Raw genomic sequence first — 24,055 nt, 5'->3', positions numbered from 1 at the left:
TAAACTGCAGTCCTTGTCCATCTTGCAGTTTCTTTGAAGTGGGGCTCCCTCACGTGTATGAAAAGGGCTCTAGGGTTTAGAGGTCATCCCTCACTGCAGCGGATGCAAAGATGCAAATGAGCTCAGATTTGCTCACAAAACATGAGATCACCAGCTGGGCTGCTCTTCATCTCAGTGTCTTCAAACTCAGCAGCAGGGAGGGTTTCCGGGCGGCCAAAGGGACGAAATGTCAGACAACACGGGGGCTTCTCTCCGCTGGGCAGCCTGGTCCATGCCAGCTGCTGCCAGTGGTTCAGCCACGAGCTGGCTCCGGTGGGTACATTTTAACCCATGTGTAACAGGCGATGGTGTCCAAGTGGAACTGCGGGTGGCCCTACAGCATAAGATGCGATGGAGACTCATTACCTGACAAAAAGAGTTCTGTCGCTTTTATCTGTAGATGCAAATCCTGCAGCAGTGTCTTCACAGGTGGGAGAGGAGCCTGTTACAGATTTATCACTCAGGATTTGACACGACAATTCACCCTCCAGATCTTTATCCAAGAAGATCCTTCACGTGGCATCATTTTCTCTGAATGTTTTTACATCTTAAATATGTAAACATTTCACACAGACCTTGGTTCCATTCATTGTTTCGTTAGGATGATGAGGATGATTATGGAGTAAATTAAGGACCATAATCATAAACGTAAAATGTGTCTTGATGTTTATGAATCACGGTGGTGAAACTGCTTTATTTCTCTGTGTTAGATCCTTGTCAAATTCCTTTTAAATGTGGTTTAAAAAGTAATGTTCTGGTGCAAACCAAGATTTTTGTAACAAAAGTTAACCAAGAGCCTTAGATGTTGTTGCTAGGGGGGCTGTCGGAGGTGAAGTCTGGTCCTTACTGGGGACCTCCTGAGCCAAGAGTGATGATGTACATTGCTTAGGGACAGTCTATAAGACGCCCGTTAAGATTTCATCCCCAAAGGCAACACACACAGAGCATCACAAGATGTTGGGGAGATACTGGCCTGTTATGCTAATATTGGGCTTCCAGGACTCACCAAAGTATTAGAGTTAATCTGTTAGCAAGTCATGCAGCACCTGCTAGGCCCCTTAAGTCTGACCACCGGGCACCCTGGCTTCGTCCTCAGAAACCTGCCTCTGATTCCCTCAAGGGACCCCAAGCTCCCTTCTGTGTGTCTCCTCTAAGCACCGTCTCTTTCCCTAGAGTTTAGATTCCATCACAGAAATGAAAGTCTGTGGCTGATTTCTAAAATAGGGCGTAGTGTCCAGAAAAAGCAGGGTGATTTCTACGCAGTCGAATTACAAGTAAGATAAGAAAGGGGCTTCCCGGGTCGCTCAGTGGTAAAGAATCCACCTGACCGTGCTGGAGACGCACGTTTGACCCCGGATCCGGGAAGGTCCTGTATACGGTGGAGCAGCGGAGCCCGTGCGCCACGACCGCTGAGCCTGGCTGAGCCCTGGAACCGCAACTGCTGAGCCCACGCGCCTCAGAGCCTGTGCTCCGCGCAGGAGAAGCCCAGCCCTGAGGAGCCCACACCCCACACTAGAGAAGAGTCCGCGCGGCATGAAGACCCAGCGCAGAGGAAAATAAATGTATAAAATCATCTCCCAAAAGGTAAGAAAGGCGATCGAAGATATTGGAAAGTCCCTCTGCCTGTCCAAGTCTGGGCTATTCCCCTGTGAAGTGGGAGCAGTAGCTTTGAGGCCCATGGTGAGGATCACTGTGTTAGCTGGTTGATTATTCATCCATCCGTTCATCCAGTCAACGTTTGTGGAGACAATACCTGTGTTTGGCACACGGATGCACAGACATGTCAGACAAGGTGTCCGGCCTCAGGAGAGACAAACACAGACCCCTGTAAAACACAGTGTTTATTGATGGATGAACAGACACGCAGATGTGGTTCATCCATGTGATGGAATATGATTCATCCATAAAAAGGAAGGGAATGCTGACTCACGCTGCAACACGGATGGACCTTAGAAGGACCTTAGGTTCACTGAAGTAAGAGCTACTGCTCTTACTTAATGAGGTTCCACTTAATGAGGTCCCTAAAATAGTCAAGTTCATAGGGACAGAAAGTAGAACGGCGGTGGCCAGGAGCTGGGAGGAGGGATCAAGGGGCGTTCGTGGTTAATGGTGTTATGGGCAGAATTGTGTCCCCTCCAAATTCTTACCCATGTAAGAATTTCCATAAACCCCCAGTGCATTTGAAATTGGAGATGAGGCTTTTAGGGAGGTTACTAAGGTGAAACGAGGTCACAAGAGTGGGGCCTTAATCACACAGGATTGGTGTCCTTTTAAGAAGAGGAGGAGACACACAGCTTGTCCCCCATCCACACATGAACACAGGAAAGGGCACACGAAGATGCAGACAGAGGGCAGCCGTCTACAAGCCAGACAAGTGTCCTCACCAGACACCAACCCTGACACCACTTTGATCTTGGATTCCCAGCCTCCAGAACCGTGAGAGAATAAGTATTGTCTAAGCTGCCAGGTCTGGAAGGAGGATGTACTCAGGTGATGGGTCAAGTTTCAGTCTGAGAAGATGAATACTTTCTGGAAAACGATGGTGGTGGTGGTTGGACACATTAAGTCAACACCACTGAACCGCACCCCTAAAATGGTTAAATGGCAGCGTTTATGTGGTGTGCGTTTTACCCCAGTGGAGAAATCACACACGCAGCAGTACCTGCCGGGCGGTGTGCAGGGGGTGTTCTGAGCTCTGGTGGGGCTGGCATGGCGCGGGAGGGGCACAGCGGTGGCCGGGGTGGGCAGGGAAAGCTAGAGGAAAAGGAGAAGGACATGTGAGCCAAGGGCAGCAAAGGCCAAACGACGAGGGGCGGAGGAAGGGCGGCATGTGCCGTGAGCGGCCAGCAGCTTGCCGTCGCTGGAGAGGGCGGTGGTTGGCGGGGCAGGGCGGCCGTGCAGCGAGCCGCGACCACGCTGACGGCGTGACCCGGGAGCCTTGAGTGTCAAGCCCGGGGGCCTGGCCTCCTCCCTGCAAACCCAGGAGTTGGGCAAGGACTGCAGGCGGGAGGTCACAGGGTCGGAGGTGCGGCTGAGTGACTCAATGGCTGGGAGGCCCTTGGCAGGCTGTCAGCTCCCACGGAAGTGTCAAGCTTTATTACGGGTGTTACTGTCACGGTGACAGCTGCAGGTGACACCCCGCACCTGATGCGACAACAGCACACGGGGTGACAGGAAGGCTTCTGGGGGGGCTTGGGGCGCAGGAGCCGGGGCAGGGAGCTCACGTGCTCCCCGGAGACAGCCTCGCCTGCAGGTGAGGAGGAAGGGTGTGACGGCAAGCAGCCACCGCGAGACGGGGAGAGAGCCGGGCGGCCACGGCCACGGCTCCCGCCCTGGAGAGAGCGGGCCCCGCAGAGGGCTGGCTGGGGCGCCGGGCGTCTTCGCAGGCCTGTCACACCCCAGACGCTACTCGTGCATCGACACAGAGAAGACAGAAAAGATGGGGCTCCGTGGGGGGCAGAGTCAAACACGGGACCCGAGCAGCGGCCCAAGAAGCGCTCCTTTGCACCAGAAATCGGCCGTTTTACTTCATTTATTTTCTTTTGATGTGGCCCATTTACAGCATCTTAATTGAATTGGCCACGGTACTGCTTCTGTTCCATTTGTTTTTGCTGCAAGACGCGTGGGACTTACCTTCCAACCCAGGAATGGATCGGAGGGCAGAGTCCTAACCACTGGGCCACCAGGAAAGTCCCTGAGATTGGCCATTTAGAAAAACTTCCATGTATTATTCCTTGACACTCCTCCAGAAATAGTGAGTCAAAGGGTTCTTTACGCTCGGCACAAAACCAGCTCCGTCCTCTGGCAGCGAAGCCTCGGCTTGGACCACAAGGCTGGGGAATTAAGAGGAAAGCCTGGCTCTGGGTGAGGGATTTGTGCCTGAAATTTTGTATGTAATTCAGTTTTTATAAACTTTCCCCTTTGACTTACACTAGAATCGAGGGACTGCAGTCAGTTAGCTTGTGATGGATTTTTCACATTGAAGGGAGCTGTTCGAAATTCTCTTCAGCCCCTACAACACACTCACACACACATGGAGCCCCATGGGTTGGCAGCTTTTAAAGGAAGCCCAGGGCAGACCCTCCCGGGCGGCGAGCAGTCATTTCCCAGCACTGCTGTTTTGAAAGTTCAGACTTTCCTACTTGGTCACACCTGGAATAAGCTCAGCTCAGAAATAAAGTAATAATAACACCACGAAAGCATTTCACACCTTCACCCCAAACTCCAAAGTCCAGAACTCAACAAATATTTACTTGGCACCTCTCAGCATACCACTAGCTAGAGAAATATTCTGTGTGTTTTTACTCTGCCTGTGTCAAAAATGTGTTTGTGGTGCCTTTACAAAGAAGTGGAGCAGAAGACGAGGCTTCCTGTCGGGAAAAGCACCTTTTGCCCTTTTAATCCCTCCTGCCCAGAATAACCAGGGGACATGAATTCCTGCATCCAATGTTCTTTCAAAGAATGAAAGAAAAATATGTCATCAGTTCAGCTGGGAAGTCGGGACAGAGGCGTAACGCAGTGATTATATCTAAGCATATCGATGAGATGGACGCTGGAGGAGTGCTGGGGGGTGTGAGCCGGGGGGTGGTCAGTGTGGGGGGCGCCTGCCCCACCCTGGGCACGTCCATGTCCTCTTCTTGCTCCAGGAAACCTGAGGCCCCTGTCACAGGAGAAACAGGAGGGCCGAGAGGCCTGTGTGCCGCACGAGACCCACACGGCCAGTGTCCAAAGGATGGCTGAATAAGGAGGAGGGTGGCCTTGGGATTTGCGTTCTGTTCGTGGATCTCAAAGTCTCTCCCCTCTGTTTGCCACATGCATTAAAGGTTTGTAGGTTGGAAAGAGACCACCATGGGCTGGCCTCCGGGAAGAGGAGGGAAGGAGCGCAGGAGAGGGTTGTCCTGAGAGCAACCCAGTCGTCACAGCCTCGAGGGGCCTCCGTCCCAGGCCAGCGTGTTCCCATTCATGATGCTGTCCTGGCCGGCCCCACAGTGCATCCAGGCACTCAGCACTCGGTCGCGTCTGACTCCTTTGCAACCGCATGGCCTGCAGCCCTCCAGGCCCCTCTGTCCATGGGATTCTCCAGGCAAGAATCCTGGAGTGGGTTGCCATTTCCTCCTCCAGGGGATATTCTCACCCCAGGGAACAGCGAAATGCTGCTTCCTGAGTCTCCTGCATCGGCAGGTGGATTCTTTACCCCTGAGCCACCAGGGAAAGCCTGCCCCTACACTGGAGGCTCTTAAATGCCCAGCCAAGGGCTGAAACTTTATCCTGTGAAAGCAAAACCCACTTAGATTCAACTCTGATCAACTGCAAAATCCTCAAAGGGCAGGCTGCACTATTTAATAAGGGTAACTGGGAAGGACAGGTTTCCTTTAATGGGGGGACGATCCCTCCCATTCCCTCCCCACCTCCAGCTTTTCCAGCCCTTCACACACGTCCCTGGGGTGACACGCGGCCCTGGAGACTCCGGCTCGGGCCTGTGCAGGACGCCTCGGGCCCCTCATCCCAGTTACCTCCCAATGACACAGCAGTGTCCTTCCGTCCACCGCGCTGCATCCAGGATGACCTGGCACATGCAGAGTGACCTGAACTTCGATTCAAAATGACCCGACTTCCCTCCAACAGGCTTTGGGCTCTACCTGGGGATCACCAGGTGGGGCCCAGAGGGTGGGTTGTGCTTCCCAGGAAGAAGCACGTCCCTCCCCACACCAGGGCCAGGACCAGGGAGGAGCCCCTGATGGGTGTCAGTATCAATAAAAGGGCTGGCTTTCCTGTAACAGCATCGCCGAGTTGATGGTCCAGATACATGGATGCCAAACCGACTCAACGTGGTCTCAGATGGGGGGAGGCGGGAACCCAGGACCCTAGATTTCTCCCAAACGGCTGGCAAGTCCCAGAGAGTGTCCTTGTGCTCCACTGCTAGAGCGAGAGAGGGAGGCAGGGTGTAAGTTTTGAGAACAGACTCTTCCCAGGGGATAAAAGATTTACACTGATGTGCTGACTTTTCCTGTGACAACCTCACGACTTAATCTATGAATTTCCACTCTCTGATCCAGGGCGTCTGAGTCACAACGTGTGACTCTGTTGACTCCAGGGATTCCCCCCACCTCCTTCCCCATGCCCTCCCTGTCCCCTAACCAGCTCTCACCTGCGAACTCACACCTGCTCAGGTGCTTCCCCGCCCGGCCTCCCTGCTCGCTCTCACACCTGGGTCCTCCGGTGAGCCCCTCTAAACCCAACAAGGGGACCCCTCCCCGGCCCGTGCAGCGGGGCTCCCCTGCCCCCTCAAGCCCTGGGCCAGTCTGTATGCTTCTCTGCACTTGCTCATACACAGTCCAGTTGGAAGAAAACCACGGTGCACCGAAGGTTTGCTGTTTCTGGTCACAAATCGTCCCCACTGCCAGCACCGCTCTCCCGTCCCTGGCCAGATCCTGCTCTAGACCTCGAGGCACGGTCACAAATCCGCTCCACGCAGAAGAGCCCAGAAGTCACCCAGGTGGTGGTCAGCGCGCAGACCTGCATGGACGCGTGGGGCCCAGCAGGCAGGCCTGTGCAGAGCTGAGCCCCGGGCCCAGAGTCTCCCAGTGGCTGGAGCGGGAACCAAGCCCCGGGGGGGGCGAGGGCCAGGCAGCGGGGCCCAGGGACCCACTCTGGAGCTGGCCGGCCGCTTAGGAGGAGTCCAGGGGTCCCGGGTTCCCACCCTCACCCCGCGCTGGCTGAGTCAGAGCAAAGGAAACATTTTTGTTTCTGGTGAAACTTTTCCTCTTCCCTAGATGTGAGGTCTGGGGGCCTCAGAGAACACAGAGCCTAAATAAGAGGCTCTTGCTTCCCTTATAGCTCAGTTGGTAAAGAATCTGCCTGCAATGCAGGAGACCTGGCTCAATCCCTGGGTTGGGAAGATCCCCCGAAGAAGGGAAAGGCTACCCACTCCAGTATTCTGGCCTGGAGAATTCCATGGACTATACAGCCCATGGGGTCACAGAGAGTTGGACACTATTGCGTGACTTTCACTTTCACTTTTCACTTTCATAAACTTGAAAGAAGAAAAATAAAACTTTATTCTTAGAAAAAGCAAGTTCCAGTCCACATAGTATGTTTCTTAAAGAGAACAAAGTAGTGAGTTCATCCCTGAGTTAAAGGTCTGGAGGGTGGCCAGTCATTTCTAGAACCTGGCATCTTTGCCATCTTTGAGTGAGTACGGGTGAGGGGTGCAGAAAGCCAGTAGTTGGTAGTTCTGTAGTTAATAAAGCAGCAATGTTTTTATAATTGAACTACAAAATATGACAAACCCCAGGGGTTCCCCAGTACCTCTGGGCTAGTCTAGGCTCCTCAGGACAGAGTCCCAGGGCCTGAAGGCCTAGGGCTGAGTAGCATCCACAGCCTTGTCCCCTGGCCTCTGCTCCATCATATTCCGGGCAAGGCATGATTCCCTGCCTCCCTGCCCTTTGAGGACGTGCCTGTCCTTAATGGGCTGTTTTCGCCCCACCCCTCAATTCATAGACTGCAACCCTAGCCCCCAGTGTGATGCTATGAGGAGGTGGAGCCTTTAGGTGGTAACTAGGGTTAGATGCACCCCTGAGGGTGGGGCCCTCGTGGTGGGATTGTGGCCTCAGAAGAGGAAGAAGACAGACCTTGCCACCCCTGCTCCTGCCCACGTGCACCCAGGGAAGGCCGTGTGAGCCTCTGGCTAGGAGGTGGCTGTCTGCAAGCCAGGGAGCGAGGCCCCACCAAGAAGTGAATCAGCTGGCACCCTGCTCTGGGACTTCCCAGCCTCCAGAAATAACCACCTATTGTTTATACCACCCAGCTGGCACTTTATTATAGCAGCCAGGATGGACTAGGACAGCTGGCAGACACCCACTCAGCCTGTAAGATCCAGTTCAGTCACTGCTCCTCCCTGAGGCCTCCTTCCATCTTCAGGACCCAGTGACTCACCGCTCTGCCTGTGTGGTCGGGGCACCCTGATCCCAGCTCTTCTGCAGCTCACATCTGATTGGATCAGACCCTCTAGCTCCTGTCTGTCCTGCCCACCAAGCTGGGTGCTCATGGCCGGGGTCAGGTCCTACTCACCTTGCAACACAGGTGTGACGCCTGCCAGGGAGGGAGGGGCAGGAAGAGCCTCAGGCCCAGTCCTGAGGGTCCCAGCTGGGCCGATGGGGAGGGGCTGAGCTGGGGCTGACCCCAAGGCCTCCTGACTCTCGGAGCCCCTGGGCACCCAGAGCCACGGGCCTGGCGTGTGGGCCGTGGTGGGCCTGGTGGTGCAGGACCTGGAGGCTGTCGGTCAGCCAGGGCACTTCCCTGGCTCCACGCCCTTGCAGACCGGATTTTGTTGGAAGGCTTACTGAGCTGTGTCAGATTCCCAGCAGCGAACACAACTTGACCTCCTTCGCAGGAGGGAGCAGGGCCCCCACGCAAGCCTTGGTGCCCCACTTAGCAAGAAGCCTGCCTGAACCCTAGCAATGAAAAGCAGTGAGGAGTCAATCAAACTGCAGGTCCTAGGTAGTAGGCTGGATTCACAGTCAGTTATGCACAAGAGTAAATTCTAGGACTTAGGTAGTCAGGAGGTTTCTCTGACAGTTCAAGACTTCTCTGCCAATTTGGGGTCATCTTCATACATTCAGGGTGCCCCCTGCCCCTTCCCCGGGGTCCCACATGCGCTCCACACCCCCTACTGTCGTGGCGCTGGGGGAGGAGAGGACTGCCCTGGCATCCCTGGAGGTGGTCTCAGATCAGTGGGCCTGGGGTCACCAGCCTCCGTCTTGGGTGTTCTCCTGCTGCCCCTGGTCCCGCCCACGGTCTGGGGCTCAGGCCTCCCACCACCCAGCCCCAGCTGGAGCTGCCGGACACGACCCCAAGGCCGTCTCTGCTGTCTCCCTCTCCCCGCCTCCTGCAGGTGGCCCTCTGCGTCACGATGGCGATGCAGCCGTTCTCTTCAGCTGCGGCGTTTCTGGAAGAGAGTGGCAGCTGGTCGTATGCTGGTGACACGTCTAGCAGCTGGGGGAACAGATCCTTCATTCCTGAGAGATGATCCGAGGTTGGGAGGAGCTCTGGCATGAAAACAGAACGCTGTGCTGCGTTTAGTCACTCAGTCGCGCCTGACTCTTTGCAACCCCACGGACTGTAGCCGGCCAGGCTCCTCCGTCCACAGGGATTGTCCAGGCAAGAGTCCTGGAGTGGGTGGCCACACCCTCCTCCAGGGGGTCTTTCGGCATGAGAATACTTGAGTGCAAACACCGTGGGAGCCTGGACCTCTGCCCGCTCCCTCGCCTCCTGGTAAGTTAACAAGACAAGGAACTCAGCGTGGTTTGACCGGCAGCTGCCTCCCTCCCCACCCTGGGAGGTTGTGTTCACGTGACCTTTCCCCCACCTGAGTACCGCTCACCCCGGGGGACGAGTCCCCCTGGCCCCCTTCGGCTTCCAGGCCCATTCCGTCACCTGGGCCCACCTGTGCCCACCTGGCCAGGATCAGCGGGAGGAACTGCTGTCAGCCGGGAGCCCCATGACACCCAGAGGCCACCAGCTGTGCCCCCCACAGAGGTCCCTCCTAAAGGCGGACACGAGTGGGCACCTCCAGGGCTGCCAGCGGGCACCGGTGTTCGGGGTCTGTGTGCACACGGATTCTGCGGTCATGCTCAGGCCAGTCAGCCCCGGGCCTCTCCCCGGGCTTGGGTGGTGGGAGTCAGGGTCAGAGGAAGCCCCGGGCATCTCCCCGGGCTTGGGTGGTGGGAGTCGGGGTCAGCAGAGGTGAGCCCCAGGCCGGAGCATCCCTACTCTTAACCTGGTGTGTAGAGACGCTTCCTCCATCTGCTCGTCAAGCTCTCGTGTGGCCTGGTCCCGCGTCTGCTGAGACACGATGCAGCCCTCAGGCCAAAGCCACCTCTGCCTGAAAACCTCCCCTCCGTCACGTCTCTCCTGGGAGCCCCACGCCTTCCGAGCCCGTCTCGCGGCACCCGCTACATGTGCTGCGTCTTCGCCACGTGCCAGCTCCGCTCCCTCCTGGGGCCAGGGTCAGGCCTCGCCCCCTCCCAGAGCTGCTTCTATCGACGTCTTCTGTCACTCCTGTCACCCGCGACCTCATCAAAGGCGCTGATGTGGAGTCTGTCTAGTCCAGTCAAATCAGCGTCCCCACGGCAACGTCCTCCCCAGAGGCGGGGACACCAGCTCAGCGCCGGCGCTGGGCCAGCGATGGACTGCCCCAGCCAAGCCCCCCGAGCGGATGCCCGGCGCCCGCCCCCCAGGCTCAGTCCTCTCCGCTGCACTGACCTGTCCCCCGATTCACGCGGGGGCGGCCACAGGCCCAGGTGAACGCCTGGGGCTCGGGAAGGACAGACCTTCGGAGGCACACTTTCCAACCTAGCGCAACACCAAGACCAGTTAAATAACTTTCAAAGTAATAAACAAAAACCCTAGCAACATGTAAACAGTAGATAATTAATATCTTTTCGGGAATAGATAACTCAAGGAATGCCAAGGTCTGAGGCTGGGGGCGAACGGGGCTGAGACTCTGAAGATGGTGTCTGCGGCTCCGCGGTGCTGCCCTGAGCCAGCCTTGGCCCCGAGATGAACCCAGGCGCTGGGTGTGGAAGGAAAGTTCCCTTCACTCTATTTTCTCTGCTGTCTGCTGCTAGAGCCCACGAGACTCCGGCTCCCTCTGCTCTGGGTCGGCCACCACCGCAGAAACAGTGCGGACCCTCCTAATTGGGCAGAAAGAGCTAGACAGTTGCTCTCCCTTTAAAAGGAAAGAGAGGAATGGAAGGGAGCCAGAGCATGCTGGGAAGAAGTGAGCTATGTTCATGGAGGCAGCGGACAAGTCCAGAAATGACCTCTGAAGGGGAAACGAGGACTGCCATCTTCACAATGAAGGGGCTTCCCAGGTGGCGTGGTGGTAAAGAACCTGCCTGCCAACGCAGGAGACCTAAGAGGCATGGGTTCGATCCCTGGGTTGGGAAGATCCGCTGGAGGAGGGCATGGCAACCCACTCCAGTGTTCTTGCCTAGAGAATCCCATGGACAGAGGAGCCTGGTGGGCTACAGTCCATGGGGTCACAAAGAGTCAGACAGGACTGAAGCAGCATGACACATCTTCACAATGGGTTTCTCAGGTGGCTGAGTGATAAAGATTCCACCTGCAAAGTACAGACGTGGGTTCGATCCCTGGGTCGGAAGGGTCCCCTGGAGAAGGGAAGGGCAACCCTCTCCAGTCTTGCCTAGAGAATCCCTTGGACAGAGGGGACTGGCAGGCTATAGTCCTGGGGTGGCAAAGAGTCAGACACGACTGAGTGACTAATACACACTTTTTCACAATACTTCCTGGAACTGAAAATCCACCATCAGGGTATTACAGAGCAGACAGCTGTACTTGAGGGAAAATTAAAGGTTCATAAATAGGAAAAGTATTTTTAAATTGAGGTTTTTTTTTTTTCAGACCATGCAACAATGTCTTTTATTATGTATGGTATTTAAAATCATTAAAAAAAAATAAAATTATTTATGTAATCTCTCCATACACAGGCCCAACAAAGTATTATTTAGCAGATTGGAAGTTGCCAACCTGATCACAGCATAGAAAAGGGAAAATGATTCCTACAACACACTTAACCAGGAGACCAAGTCATCTGCTCACCTCCAAGAACGTGGAGAGGAACACGGCAGACAGGCTGTCCACCACCGGAGCCTACGTTTACCACCCTGCTTCAGGCCCAGATCCGCAGCACATTTCCAGCCAAAGATAATTAAATGTCCAAGGAGACATTCATCTTCATCTTCCGTTGCAGAAATCTGGAATCTGTGTTTCGTGAGTATAATGTGAAATGTGTCTGTGCTTGAGGAGAAATGTCATGGAAAACAAGACCCTGGTCCTCCTCATACACGACTTGGCTGGGATTTCCTCATGGATGACCTTCCCAGAGAGCATGTCACCACCAGGCCAGGCAGCCTGAGCCTTGGTGAGCTCACCTGCCATCTCTGCCTCCCTCCTGTCTGCCAGCCAGGGAAAAGTTCTGGGAGGAGGCAGGAGTAAACGAGATATTTTTAATAAAAATTAGGAGCTGCTGACTTGTCATCAATCTAACTGGTTTGCTTCCCTGGTGGCTGAGCAGTGAAGAATCCGCCTGCCAACGTAGGAGACTCGGATTCAGTTCCTAGGTCGGGAAGATGCCGTGGAGAAGGAAATGGCAACCCACTCCAGTACTCCTGCCTGGGAAATCTCACGGAAAGAGGAGCCTGGCGGGCTATGATCCACGGGGTTGCAAAGAGTCAGACACGCCTTCCAGACTGAACAGTAACAACGACTAACTTATTTGCTCCTGAGACACTCTTGGTGTCTTCAAAGGCTGCTCACGTGGATGCCCTGTGCTGCCCATGGCTGCCCGGGCATCACCGCTGGACCACATGCAAAGGGGCAAGGGCCTTCCAGTGCCCTTGGCAACAGAGCCTAGACGGGGGTCCAGGCGGCCTGGGATACACCCCAGGACAGCCGGAGTTTCCCCTGCCCATCTCCAATGCACTGGACAGAGAGCAGCCTCTGGGCAGCCACTTACAAATGACCCTGGTGACCTGGTGATCCATGCCACCTGTCATCCCCCTGCTGAAAGACCAAGGTCTGCTCTTGTGGTTGTTGGCAAAGCAGGAACCCCAGCAGGGAGGCTCCCCCAGCCTCCCAGCCTCACACCCACACCCCGTCTCTGCTCCTGAGGGCCCCTAAGCCTCACCAGACTCAATCCCCCAGGGGTCAGCATAGCCGTGGCAGAGGAACCCAAGGAGGTCCCCGAAGTCTAGGGAGGGAGGCTAGTCCCTGACCCCACAGGAAAACCTGGACAAGGGGGAGACAGAGGCCGCGAGAGGGAAGGGCAGGGATGGAGGGAGAAGGGAGACAGAGGAGGAAAAAAGAGAGCAGGAAAGAGGAGACGGAAGAGGTTGCTTTCCCACGTTTCCCCTCTGGTGGCCTGAAAGCTCCTTTAACGTGATTCATCCACCTCTCCCAGCAGAGCGCAGCTGCCAGGACGGGGCAGCCACCGCCTCTAGACGTCAGGAGGGAAAGCGGGCCCTGGTCACGGGGTGGCCAGCGGGACCTCAGGCCCAGCGCACACAGTCAGGAAGGTGAGAGGGAGGAGGTCTCCCCGCAGAGGCGGACCCAGACCCAGAGTCCCCGGCGGCACTCACACAGCCCTGCCTGGGGTCCCAGGATCCAGAGCCCACGGCCGGCTCAGGGGATGGTGACCAAGGCCTTGGAAAGGAAGCAGTTCCCCCACTAAGAGCCAAGAGTGGACGGAAAGGTCCTGGCGGCTGGACCGAGTCTCAAACTAGACAGACCCAGACTTGACCATTCACACGTCCTCTTCGCAAGTGACCTCAAGTGACAAGTCCCCGGCCTCTTGTGACCTCTGGGTGGAGAGTGGGTGGGGTGTTTAGGGTTTTGCTGGTTCTCTCTCTATGGGTGAATTTAAAACCTAAGAGTGGGAATTAAGACTTAAGCAGGGGAAAGCAGGGTCCATTTTATCGGCTATCTTTGTTTATCTGGGTCACCCGTCTTTCTAATAGGGGAACTTCATAGGTGGGTTGGCTTGGCTTTTTGCTACCTAGCTGTGGAGCTGGGAAGTTGTTTATTTGAGATAGGTGGCCTTGAAGTGGCAGCCTCAACTGTCAAAAGCTTAACCAGGCGCTTACAGTGTACCCAGAAAAACCAAGTGTCAGGCTCTCTACGCTACAAGGCTCTCTACTTCCCAAAGTAGCTGCTCCCACTCGACCCTCAGATGACAAGTTACCTTGTAAGAACTGAGAGGTTCTCAAGGAGAAGACTCCTGAGAGTCCCTGGGACTGCAAAAAGATCAAACCCAGTCTGTCCTAAAGGAAATCAGTCCTGAATGTTCATTGGAGGGACTGATGCTGAAGCTGAAGCTCCTGATGTGAAGAGCTGACTCACTGGAAGAGACCCTGATGCTGGGAAAGATTGACGGCAGGAGGAGAAGGGGACAACAGAGGATGAGATGGTTGGATGGCATCGCCGACTCAATGGACATGAGCCTGAGCAAATTCTGGGAGTTGGTGATGGACAGGGAAGCCTGGTGTACTGCAGTCCATGGGGTCGCAAAGAGTGGGCCACGAGTGAGCGACTGAACAAGGACAAAGCCAGAATACCACCTCCCACCCCCACCCCAACCCCGGCTCATCCGCCCTGAATTCCTGACTCACAGGACCCTGTGAGATAGTCAGTGGTTATTGTTATTGGAAGCTGCTGCACCTTGGCCCAAAGACACCAGAGGCCAGAGGCCGAGGCTGGGGTTCCAGGAGCAGGTGCCCCCACCCCAGGGCTCTCGGCCACCAGAGCTTCGGGGCTGGAGCCCTGTAAGCTTCATAAGCGGATAAGAGGGATACACATTTTGTAAATGGGATGTTTGACAAATTGGCCTTTATGGAAATGATCCTTAGATGAGCTGACTTTCAGTGAATTGATTTTCTCTGAATAGCCTGGAGCTGGGGTACCTAGGGCACTGACACTTCGGAATCTTAGAACCAGGGCTTCTGAAAGCCTTTCCACCAAAACGTGTTAAGGTGGGGTTTCTGTGAGTAAGTAGGAAGTTGTTAAGTAGCTGAGCTGCAAGTTTGGGAGACAGACCACCTCCTGCTCCGTCTCTCCCCCTCCTGTCCCTCCTCTCCCTCGTCCTCCTCCTCTCCGTATGTGTCTCACCGTGTATCTGGGTGACTGTGAAACAAATGTAATCGGTTCCCTACCCAGAGGTGACAGCAGTTCAGGTAATCTGTGTTTAGTTTGGGAATAAATTCACCTCTCCAGGATGATGGTAAGAGTGGAATTTACAGGTAGAATGAAAAGAGAAATAGAGCTCATAAATAACATCTCCATGGATACTTAAAAGATGACAATACCAGTCTCCCAAAACCTGGGCGCCTCCTCCCCACTGTAAATACCTATGATGGCCAGCTGCAAGAGGTCTCTGCAAAGCAGAGTCTGAAAACTCCCGTTTCACCCACTGAAGGAGGGGTGGGCCTCCACCCTCGATCCTGCGGCTTGAGGCTGCTCAGGGGAAATGGGGGCAACGTCCCATATCTAAAAACATCACAGCGAGGGTAAGATGTTGGTGGCCAGGAACAGGCTGCCCTGTGGGCCTGGGGGCCTGGGGAGGACGGGCAGGAAGCGGAGAGCCGCGTCAGATGAGGAGGGATGTCTGAGAGTGCAGGGTCAGCTCTGCCGAGTCCTCTGAAAGTTCCGGCTGGACCGGTGCCTGAGGGCAGCCTGACAGCTCTCGCAGACTTGGCTTTGCATACTCTCTGTTTCTGCCATCCTGAGCACTTAGGGACAGGGCGAAGGCCCAGGGGTCCTGTCCTCCCCGCCCGGCGTCCAGCCTGGAGCTGGCATGAGGGTGGCGCTCACCAGGTGAGTGCTGAACAGGTCAGAGGTGTTCGGGCACAGGTCCAGGCCAGGCTGGGAGGCAGAGCTGGGTGCTGACGGGGCCGCCCAGGCCTGGGTGATGGCCAGGGACTGCAGTGCTGGGGGTGGCTCCAAGGGATGAGCCCTGTGGACGCGCCAGGCCCCAGGCAGATTTCAGATCCACAGCTGCCCCTGTGCCGAGCCAAATGGGGGCCTCCCAGGGGCCCCTGGGGCCTGGGGGAGGAAAGCCCTGCTTCCTGAAATCCCTGGGACCCCTGCCTCCAACACGCTTCCAGTAAGATGCTCCCAGGACTTTCCTCCCTGGCACTGGGATTGCTGGGTCATTGGAGAAATTGAACTTTATGAGAAATTGGGAAGCTGCGTCTAAGACCGGTGCCGTTGGACTCCCCGGTGAGGCTGATGTGTGTCCACTTCAGGGTGCTGCAGTCCTGCTTGACATCCCCGACGGCTTATGATGTTGGGTTTGTTCTTGTGCTTTTAGGCCATTTGCAAGTCTTCCATAAAGAGTCCAGGCCCTTGGCCCACTTTAAAAACTGGGTTCTTCCCATACGGTTGTTCCAGCAGCATTGGTTGAAAAGACTTTCCCCCACTGGATTTCTTTCAATGCCTGTGCTTATAATTTATATTAATAGAATTGTGCTACCCTTCCCATTGTTTCTCAGTTTTTCTGAACACAGTGTTTGTAAGATCCACCCACGTTTCTCTAGTCAGTCACTTAGTTATCATCCATTTATCCATTTAACCATTCAGTAAATGGTGAAGAAAATGTCTCTAGTCTCATGAGGTTTATAGTCTAGTGAGGATATTGGCCAACGTAAATAAATGTATATAGTCCACGATAAAGATGGAAGGAAAAGAAGAGTGAGATGAACAGAAAGAGGATCTTTTTTCAATACTGAGTTGTATTTGCTGTTTATATATTTTGAATATTAAACCCTGGGGAGGGGCTAAGATGGCAGAGGAACAGGACGGGGAGACCACTTTCTCCCCTACAAATTCATCGAAAGAACATTTGAACGCTGAGCAAACTCCACAAAACAACTTCTGATCACTAGCAGAGGACATTAGGCCCCCAGAAAAGCAGCCCATTGTCTTCGAAAGGAGGTAGGACAAAATATAGAAGATGAATATTAACCCCTCATTGGTCATATTATTAGCAAAATTTCTGCCCATTTAGTAGACTGTGTTTTCATTTAGTTGATGATTTTTTGTTGTGCGAAAGCGTTTAATTAGGTCCCGTTTGCTTTGTTTTGCTTTTGTTTCTTTTGCCTGAGAAGACAGATCCCCCAAAAATGATGCTATAAATTATGTCAAAGTGTTCTACCTATGTTTTCTTCTAAGGTAATCTTTCACTTTTAAATAGATTACTTCTGGTTGTTTTAGACTTTGTTTCGGGTAATCCCAGTGTCTGAAGTCTTTGGAGTATAAATCAATTTGGGGGAGAGTTCCCTGGTGGTCCAGTGGTTAGGTCTCCGTGCTTTCACAACTGAGGCCCTGCGTTCAATCCTGGCCAGGAGACTAAGATCCCATGTACTGCCAGGCACAGTAAAAAAAAGATAGTCAATACACATTGGTTACTATTTTCTAAATACTTGCTGGGTTTTTTGCATTTCTTCCATCTAATTTATTATCAGAGTTCATGCACATCCTAGTTCCTTCTGGTACAGAAGCACCTCAGTTCTTGAAAACTTTTGCTTCCTTCAAGACTGCTTATCTGCTGCAATAATTACCAATAAATCTCTCAGCATGAGGAACAGTGGGGCTGCACGGCTTTGAGATGAATGGAGGGTGGCTGGCTCCTCTCCATTCATCTTGAGAATCTTCATTGCTACATAAACAGTGAGACACATTATCATGATTCATGTTCAAGTCGCTTCTCAGCTCAACACTGATTCCAGAGAAACTCTCCTGAAGAAGTGATTTTATTAGGGCTGAAAGGGGATAGCAAGAAAATGGCAAGAGACCATGACAGGATGTGGATGTGGATGTGAGTAAGAGACAGGAAGATATAGTGATGGAGCTCTGTGTGGATCTGAATGCTCTTCTGCAAACGCATCGCTGACACAGTTAATTATGCTCGTCAGAGTTCACGTTAACCCAAGTCAGCAGACACCAGACCCCCCCCCCCAGAAGTAAATTCCAGATCTGTGTTTCAGTACTTCCCATTTTAACATCCTAAAACATACAAGAATTAAATCAACACATCCCTCGAGGGCTATTGAAAGGCTGGAGTTAGGGAGACATTCTAAATATATCTGAGCATGGATGGGATCATATTCCCAAACAAGTCTGGACATCTCTCCTCTCTGTCGAGTGGGAAGAAAATCCTCAGTGTAAGAAAATAACTCTCAGGCTGGCACCTGGGCAGGTCTATGACTGCCAAGATGTCTCTAGAGAACCACTTTTCCTCCTGGGAGAGTAGTGTCTAAACACTGGAGATGCGATCAGAGCTGACGAGATATGCTTGTCTGTTCCCAGCCCCAAGGAAACCAGAAACTCCCGAGCTTCCTCTCCCTCCAGGCCTGCCTCGGTTCTCACTGTGTGGGGTTTATTTTCAAACACTAGTGTAAAATGTCCTACAGCGTAGCTGCTCACCGTCATGACCAACGTAAGGTCGACTTTATACAGTTGATCTTCCTTGAAGACGGCTTCCCTGGTGGCTCAGTGGTAAAGAATCCACCCGGCAATGCCAGAGACACAGGTTCTAGCTCCGATCCAGGAAGACTGCCTGGAGAAGGATATGACAATCCACTCCAGTATTCTTGTCTGGAAAACTTCATGGACAGAGGAGCCTGGTTGGCTAGAGTCCATGAGGTTGCAAAGAATCAGACACAACTTACCAACTAAACAATAACTTCCTTGAAGAGCCAATGTTAAGTGACCCAAAAGACCAACTTTCCCCACTAACAAAGGTATTTGTTCTTGGAAAGCTGCCATTGTCTGTGAAGCTTCTATTCCCCTGTTTTACTAATGCAAACTTTGAACTTTGAAAATCCTGGTGGACTTAATTTTTATACTTCTGGGACTCAGATTACAAGGTACAAGTATGAGTCAATTATGTCCACTAATAGTGAACTGAGCCTAGATAAATCAAACCCACTGAGAAGCCCCAAATCGCACTGAGCCCGGGCTTAGCCAAACACACTTCTGTTCAATGTGGTTTGAAATCTTGAAAATGGCCAGAGTTCAAAATGACCATGTGAAATGGTCAAAAGAAAGACTTGCAAATTAGGATGGTGAGGAAGGAGGGATCCAGCCCAGATCAGGGATACAGACTCCTATGGGTTCAAATCCCAGTCCTGCCACCAGCTTAGCTGAGCACACGCCCCAATCTTGTCCTCTTTCAGAGAGGCAGGAACTTCGCAAGACTGTCATGAAAACTGGGCAAATCGCACATGGGGAGCTTAGCATCATTGCGAATGCAGAAGCTCTTTTTTATTCATTGGCCCACAACAAATTCCTATGAAGAAAGGCTCACTTTACAGATGAGGAAACTGAAGCTCGGAAGGGGTAGATAACGTGCTCAGGGTGACACAGTCAGGAGGGAAGGACCAGGCCTGTTCGCGACAAGTCCCGTCGGGAAGGACCAGGCCTGGTCGCGACAAGTCCCGTCGGGAAGGACCAGGCCTGGTCGCAGCAAGTCCCGTCACAGCAGGGGCTGTTGTTTTCAGCTGCTAGGTCGTCGGACTCTCTACTGGAGGGGGTTGCAGGGGTTCTGCTTGCCTTCTCCTCTGAGTAGAGCATTTATTTCTAGAGCTTTGGATGATCCCCTTTCTCTCCTCCCTTTCTCCTTTCTTCCCACAGAGTATTTTTAGCATCTCCTGTGGCTAGAATGCCCTCCCAATCCTCAGGAAACAGTTGCACATCTTTAACACGTGGCTGGACGCTCTCAACCGGCTTTCCTCGGGGCTCACTCAGAGCCCGCCCCCCGCCGGCAAAGTTCCGCCCCTGAACCGGCTGAAGCTCAGAAGTCACGAGTCCACTCATCGACCACAAATGGCCCCAAAATGACGTTTTCCCAACTCCTGCGTCTAAAAGGGGGCCTCCTGCCTTCCAGGAGACACCGCCCCCCACCCCTGCAGTTGGCTCGCCCCCTGAGGAGTGTGTCTTTTCAGGGACACATGAAGCCCCGAAGCGCTGCCGGGGCATCACAGGCGCTGTGTGTTCCAGAATCCCCTCCGGCGGGCGCTGCTTTCTGTCATTTTAGTCTTCTTGAGAAAAAGAATGCATTAAATGTGAGCCTGAAGGTGATTTTTGAAGATGTCTGTAACTGCTGCCTTGTCTATAGAAAAGAAAGAAAAAGAATGGATAAATAGCAAGGTCCTGCTGTATGGCCCTGAGAACTATATTCAGTATCCTGTGACAAACCGTGAGGGAAAAGAATATGTATATGCATAACTGAGTCACTCTGCTATACAGCAGACATTATCACAACACTGTAATTCAACTATACTTCAATTTTATTTTATTTATTTGTTTTAATTAGAGGTTAATTACTTTACAATATTGTAGGGGTTTTGCCATACATTGACATGAATCAGCCATGGGTGTACATGTGTTCCCCATTCTGAACCACTCTCCCACCTCCCTCCCCATCCCATCCCTCAGGGTCGTCCCAGTGCACCAGCCCTGAGCACCCAATTTTAGAAAGAGAGAGAAAGAAAGAAGAACATGGAAAGCAGCCCCTGAGCAAAATATGGCTGGGGTGGAATCGCATTCCCGTCTGACCAGCAGGGCTCCCCCAGCACCCAGGCTGCCCAGAATCCCACGTGCAAGCCCTGGATGTCCGTGTACCGCTCACCGGGCTTGCTCTCAAGTTGCACGTGTGCAGGCATGTGTGTGAGCACGAGGGTGTGTGAGTTTCCTCCCGTGTGGGGAGCCGTGGAGCCTGCACTTAGAATGTGAGTCTCACAGGCTCCCACGGGCAGCAGGGCTGCCTGGACAGTTCCCGTGCTAGACGTGAAGACCACGTTCCCAGCTGATGGGATGACTGTGCTGCTCTGGTGAGAGTCCTGCCTTTCCGAGACCCTGAATAACAGCCGCACATGCTGGCTGACTCAGGCCCGCCGTGCCTGCCTCTCCGCCTCCAGCAGGGCCGAGGTGGCCCTGTGGTAAAGAGTCCGCCTGCGGTGCAAGAGATGCGGGTCAATCCCTGGGTCGGGAAGATCCCCTGGAGGAGGGCATGGCTGCCCACACCAGTATTCTTGCCTGGAGAACCCCAGGGACAGAGGAGTCTGAGGGCTACAGTCCAGGGGGCCACACAGAGTCGGCATGACCTAGCAATTAAATAGCAACAATACAACACCACGGATCTATGCATGTGTTAATGCAGAATCGTATACACTAAAAAAAAGGTTAATTTTATTGCATCATAATCATAGGAAATCTAATCTTACAAATCCAGAAGCTTTGTGCACTCAGATTGTTTTGAAACTACTTTAATTTCTACCTCTACTTAAAGATGCTGAAAACACATCACAGGCAAGATTTATTCAAGAAAGATAACAAACAACTCCAATCAGCAGACTGTACAGAAAGAAGAGACCTTGGCCTTACACCAAAAGATTACTGAATGAATGCTTACATATTTTAAATTCAATTGGAGCATTATCATCTGTTAAAATTCCCTACAAATTTTTCTTAACCATCCAACTCAGGCTATGATCTAACTGGATAAGAATTTTAGAAGAGAACTTTCATAGCATACATTTATTTTTAAAGTCTCTAATTCATAGTCTTTTCATGTGAAATACTTTATTTTGGAGTAAGTTTTCTTAATTGTATTTTGTTACACCTCAACTTTCATCTGAAGGCAAGGAAATTTGGATTTTGGGTGTACACCATATGCCCTCAGTACAAATCGATTCTGTGGGTAAGATGTAATATTGCTCAAGACTATGTGGTCATGAGAGACAGGCGTGGACAGAGGAAGCACGATGTTTGCTCCAGTTTACTGGCTTTGCTGTCAGGCAACAGGTCAAGACAACAACAGTGAGATTAGTTCCTGATGTAGTGCCCATTAGGCAATCTTTGTGAGTAGGATCACTCTCCACCCTCTTCCCGTTGCATTATTACCTGGTCTTCACGCACTAATTTTTTAAAAAAATTTTAATTTGTTTCTTTTTAATGGAAGGATAATCGCTTTACAGAATTTTGTTGTTTTCTGTCGAACACCAACCTGAATCAGCCATCGGTGTACATATGTCCCCTCCCACTTGAAACTCCCTCCCACCTCCCTCCCCATCCCACCCCGCTAGGTTGATACAGAGCCCCTGTTTGGGTTCCCCGAGACATCCCGCAAATTCCCGCTGGCCGTCTATTTCACAGGATAATTTAAGTGTCCATGTTACTCTCTCCACACATCTCACCCTGTCCTCCCTCACTCCGTGTCCATTTGTCTGTTCTCTATGTCTGTTTCTCCATTGCTGCCCTGCAAATAAGTGCTTCTTTCTAGATTCCATATATATGGTACCATCTTTCTAGATTCCGGATATATGTGTTAGTATACAACAGTTTGCTTTTTCCGACTTACTTCATTCTGTAAGATAGGCTCTAGGTTCATCCACCTCATTAGAGCTGACTCAAATTCATGCATTTAAATTATTAACACAAATGTAGTATTTTTCTTTTTTTTTGAAACCCTGGGCTGAACCAGAAGGAAGGAAACTCTTTAACTGCCTCAAAGGTGGAGAAGATAAAATCACTTTTGGTCCTGTTCCAAGTCTTGTCCACCCCACGCAGCCATCTGAGGGTACCAGGTCACCTCGCTGCGGCCGTTAAACCGAGACACCCAGGAAAGCGTGATGTCTCCCTACAGAAATGTCTTCCCAGCACTTCTTAGGGAATGCATACATTTTAAAGAGTCCTGAGAAAACTTAATCAGGAAACTGGGAAAACTGGAACGAGTATTATTATTCTCCCGCCATGACTAAAGCTTGACGATCTATGTAGAGAGGGGAAAAAGTAAAAAGAAGGGGAAAATGTACGTAGAAGTGTTGCTTGTTCCAGGCACACACTGGCACCAGGCAAGAGCCGCCGTGGGTAGGGTCAGGTGAAGGCCGGCGCTTCGGGGACCGGGCCGGAACGTCCGCGGGGCGGGCATCACGGCCGTGCCAGCGGCGGCCTATGGGCGTGCGCATGCCCAGGGCTTCTCTGCGCCAAGGGCGAGTCACTCCTGCAAATAAAATAAATATCCATAGATTCGTATGCATTGTCTTCTTTACAAATCCCAGGAAAGGTGTTCCAAAAAACACTGAGTTTTAGAAGCAAAATTAGTTCTCTAACTGGCTGTTTCAAAAGTGATTCTGTATAGTGTTATTAACCTTGCTAGAGACCCAAGTGTCTTATTATTCAAACACTGCCCCCCCAACCCCGTATTTACTGGTGTTTTCCCGTGTGTGAATATTCTCTACCACTGCTCTAATAAAGTACTCACGGCTACATCTCAGCGAGCCTCCACTTTCCCTACTGCGGATGATTTTGGTTTTCTTCATCTTTCCATCTAAGGTTCGATGCAGTCAGAGCAAGCTGAAAACCGATGAGGGCGCCTCCTGTTCTGATCAAAACCCCAGAACTGAGGCACGGGGCTCCATGGTGACAGCAGACGAATTCATCCGCCAGGTCCAGTTTCCCATCTGCTCTCAGGGTATCCTGAGCCCACGGTCCCTGTTTGCTTTTACACAGGGCAGTGGCTGTAATCACGGGAGCCCCCAGATAAAGCAGAGTCGCCTGAGCGAGACAGAAGAGAAGAAAGGATGGGGAAGAAAGCAAAGATGAAAAAGAGAAAGATGACCACGTGCAGATCGTCCCAGAAAGTCTTCTGGGGAGTAACTGATAAACAGCCAACTCCTCATCTGCTTGCTTTGGTACGATTAGCCCTTCACCCAAAGACACTCTTCTCAAAGCTATTCCTCTCTTGTTGTTATTGTTTAGTTGCTCATGTCTGACTCTTTGTGACTCCTCGGACTGTAGGCCGCCAGGCTCCTGTGTCCGTGGGATTGTCCAGGCAAGAACACTGGAGTGGGTTGCCATTTCCTTCTCCAGGGAGTCTTCCCTCCTCAGGGATCAAACCCGCATCTCCTGCATTGCGGGCAGATTCTTGACTGCTGAGCCGCCAGGGAAGCCCATTACTCTCTTAATGTTTGCCAAGTTAATTATGAAAGAAAGATCATGAATACTCTGGTAATTTTAGAGTATTTCATGTGTGTAAACATCAGTGGAGGGAGGGAGGTCCAAAAGGAGGGGCTACACGTTTACCTAAGGCCGATTCATGTTGAGGTTTGACAGATAACAGCAATGTTCTGTAAGCAATCGTCCCACAATTAAAAACAAATAAAAGGCAAAAGAAAAAAAAAGGAACGTCAGAGCCAACCGTAGAGAATCCAGTTTAGAATCAGAGCTGGGGCCTGTCGGCGATGCCCGAGGACAAAGGCTTCTCTCTGGTCCAGCTTTTCCCACCTGTGGACCACAGATCATCAGCACCATCACCGCAGGGACCTTTGAAACCAGGGCTTCTGAGGGTCGCCGGGCGGTCCTTGTTTTTCACGTGTTAGCCAGATGAGCCTTCCGAACTCTGCTATTTGGGAGCTGAGCCGCTGATCTGGCCTGGGCC

At 52.4% G+C, this 24,055-nt stretch overlaps 1 long non-coding RNA gene and 1 pseudogene across 1 annotated transcript; one reads left to right on the top strand and one right to left on the bottom strand.

Annotated features, from left to right (window-relative positions):
• Positions 1-11,632: 11,632 nt before the first annotated feature.
• Positions 11,633-12,072, bottom strand: LOC110126857 (adenosine 5'-monophosphoramidase HINT1 pseudogene; annotated as a pseudogene).
• A 3,273-nt stretch (positions 12,073-15,345) lies between these two features.
• LOC110126856 (uncharacterized) lies at positions 15,346-19,695 on the top strand. The gene is made up of 2 exons (XR_011484013.1): positions 15,346-15,429; positions 19,249-19,695. It is a non-coding gene; the product is annotated as an uncharacterized lncRNA (long non-coding RNA).
• Positions 19,696-24,055: the final 4,360 nt, after the last annotated feature.

This window comes from Odocoileus virginianus, chromosome 27 (assembly GCF_023699985.2).
Source record: "Odocoileus virginianus isolate 20LAN1187 ecotype Illinois chromosome 27, Ovbor_1.2, whole genome shotgun sequence".
NCBI lineage: Eukaryota > Metazoa > Chordata > Mammalia > Artiodactyla > Cervidae > Odocoileus > Odocoileus virginianus.
Note: the sequence above shows the minus strand (reverse complement) of the source record. Positions and strands in the feature narration are given on the sequence as shown.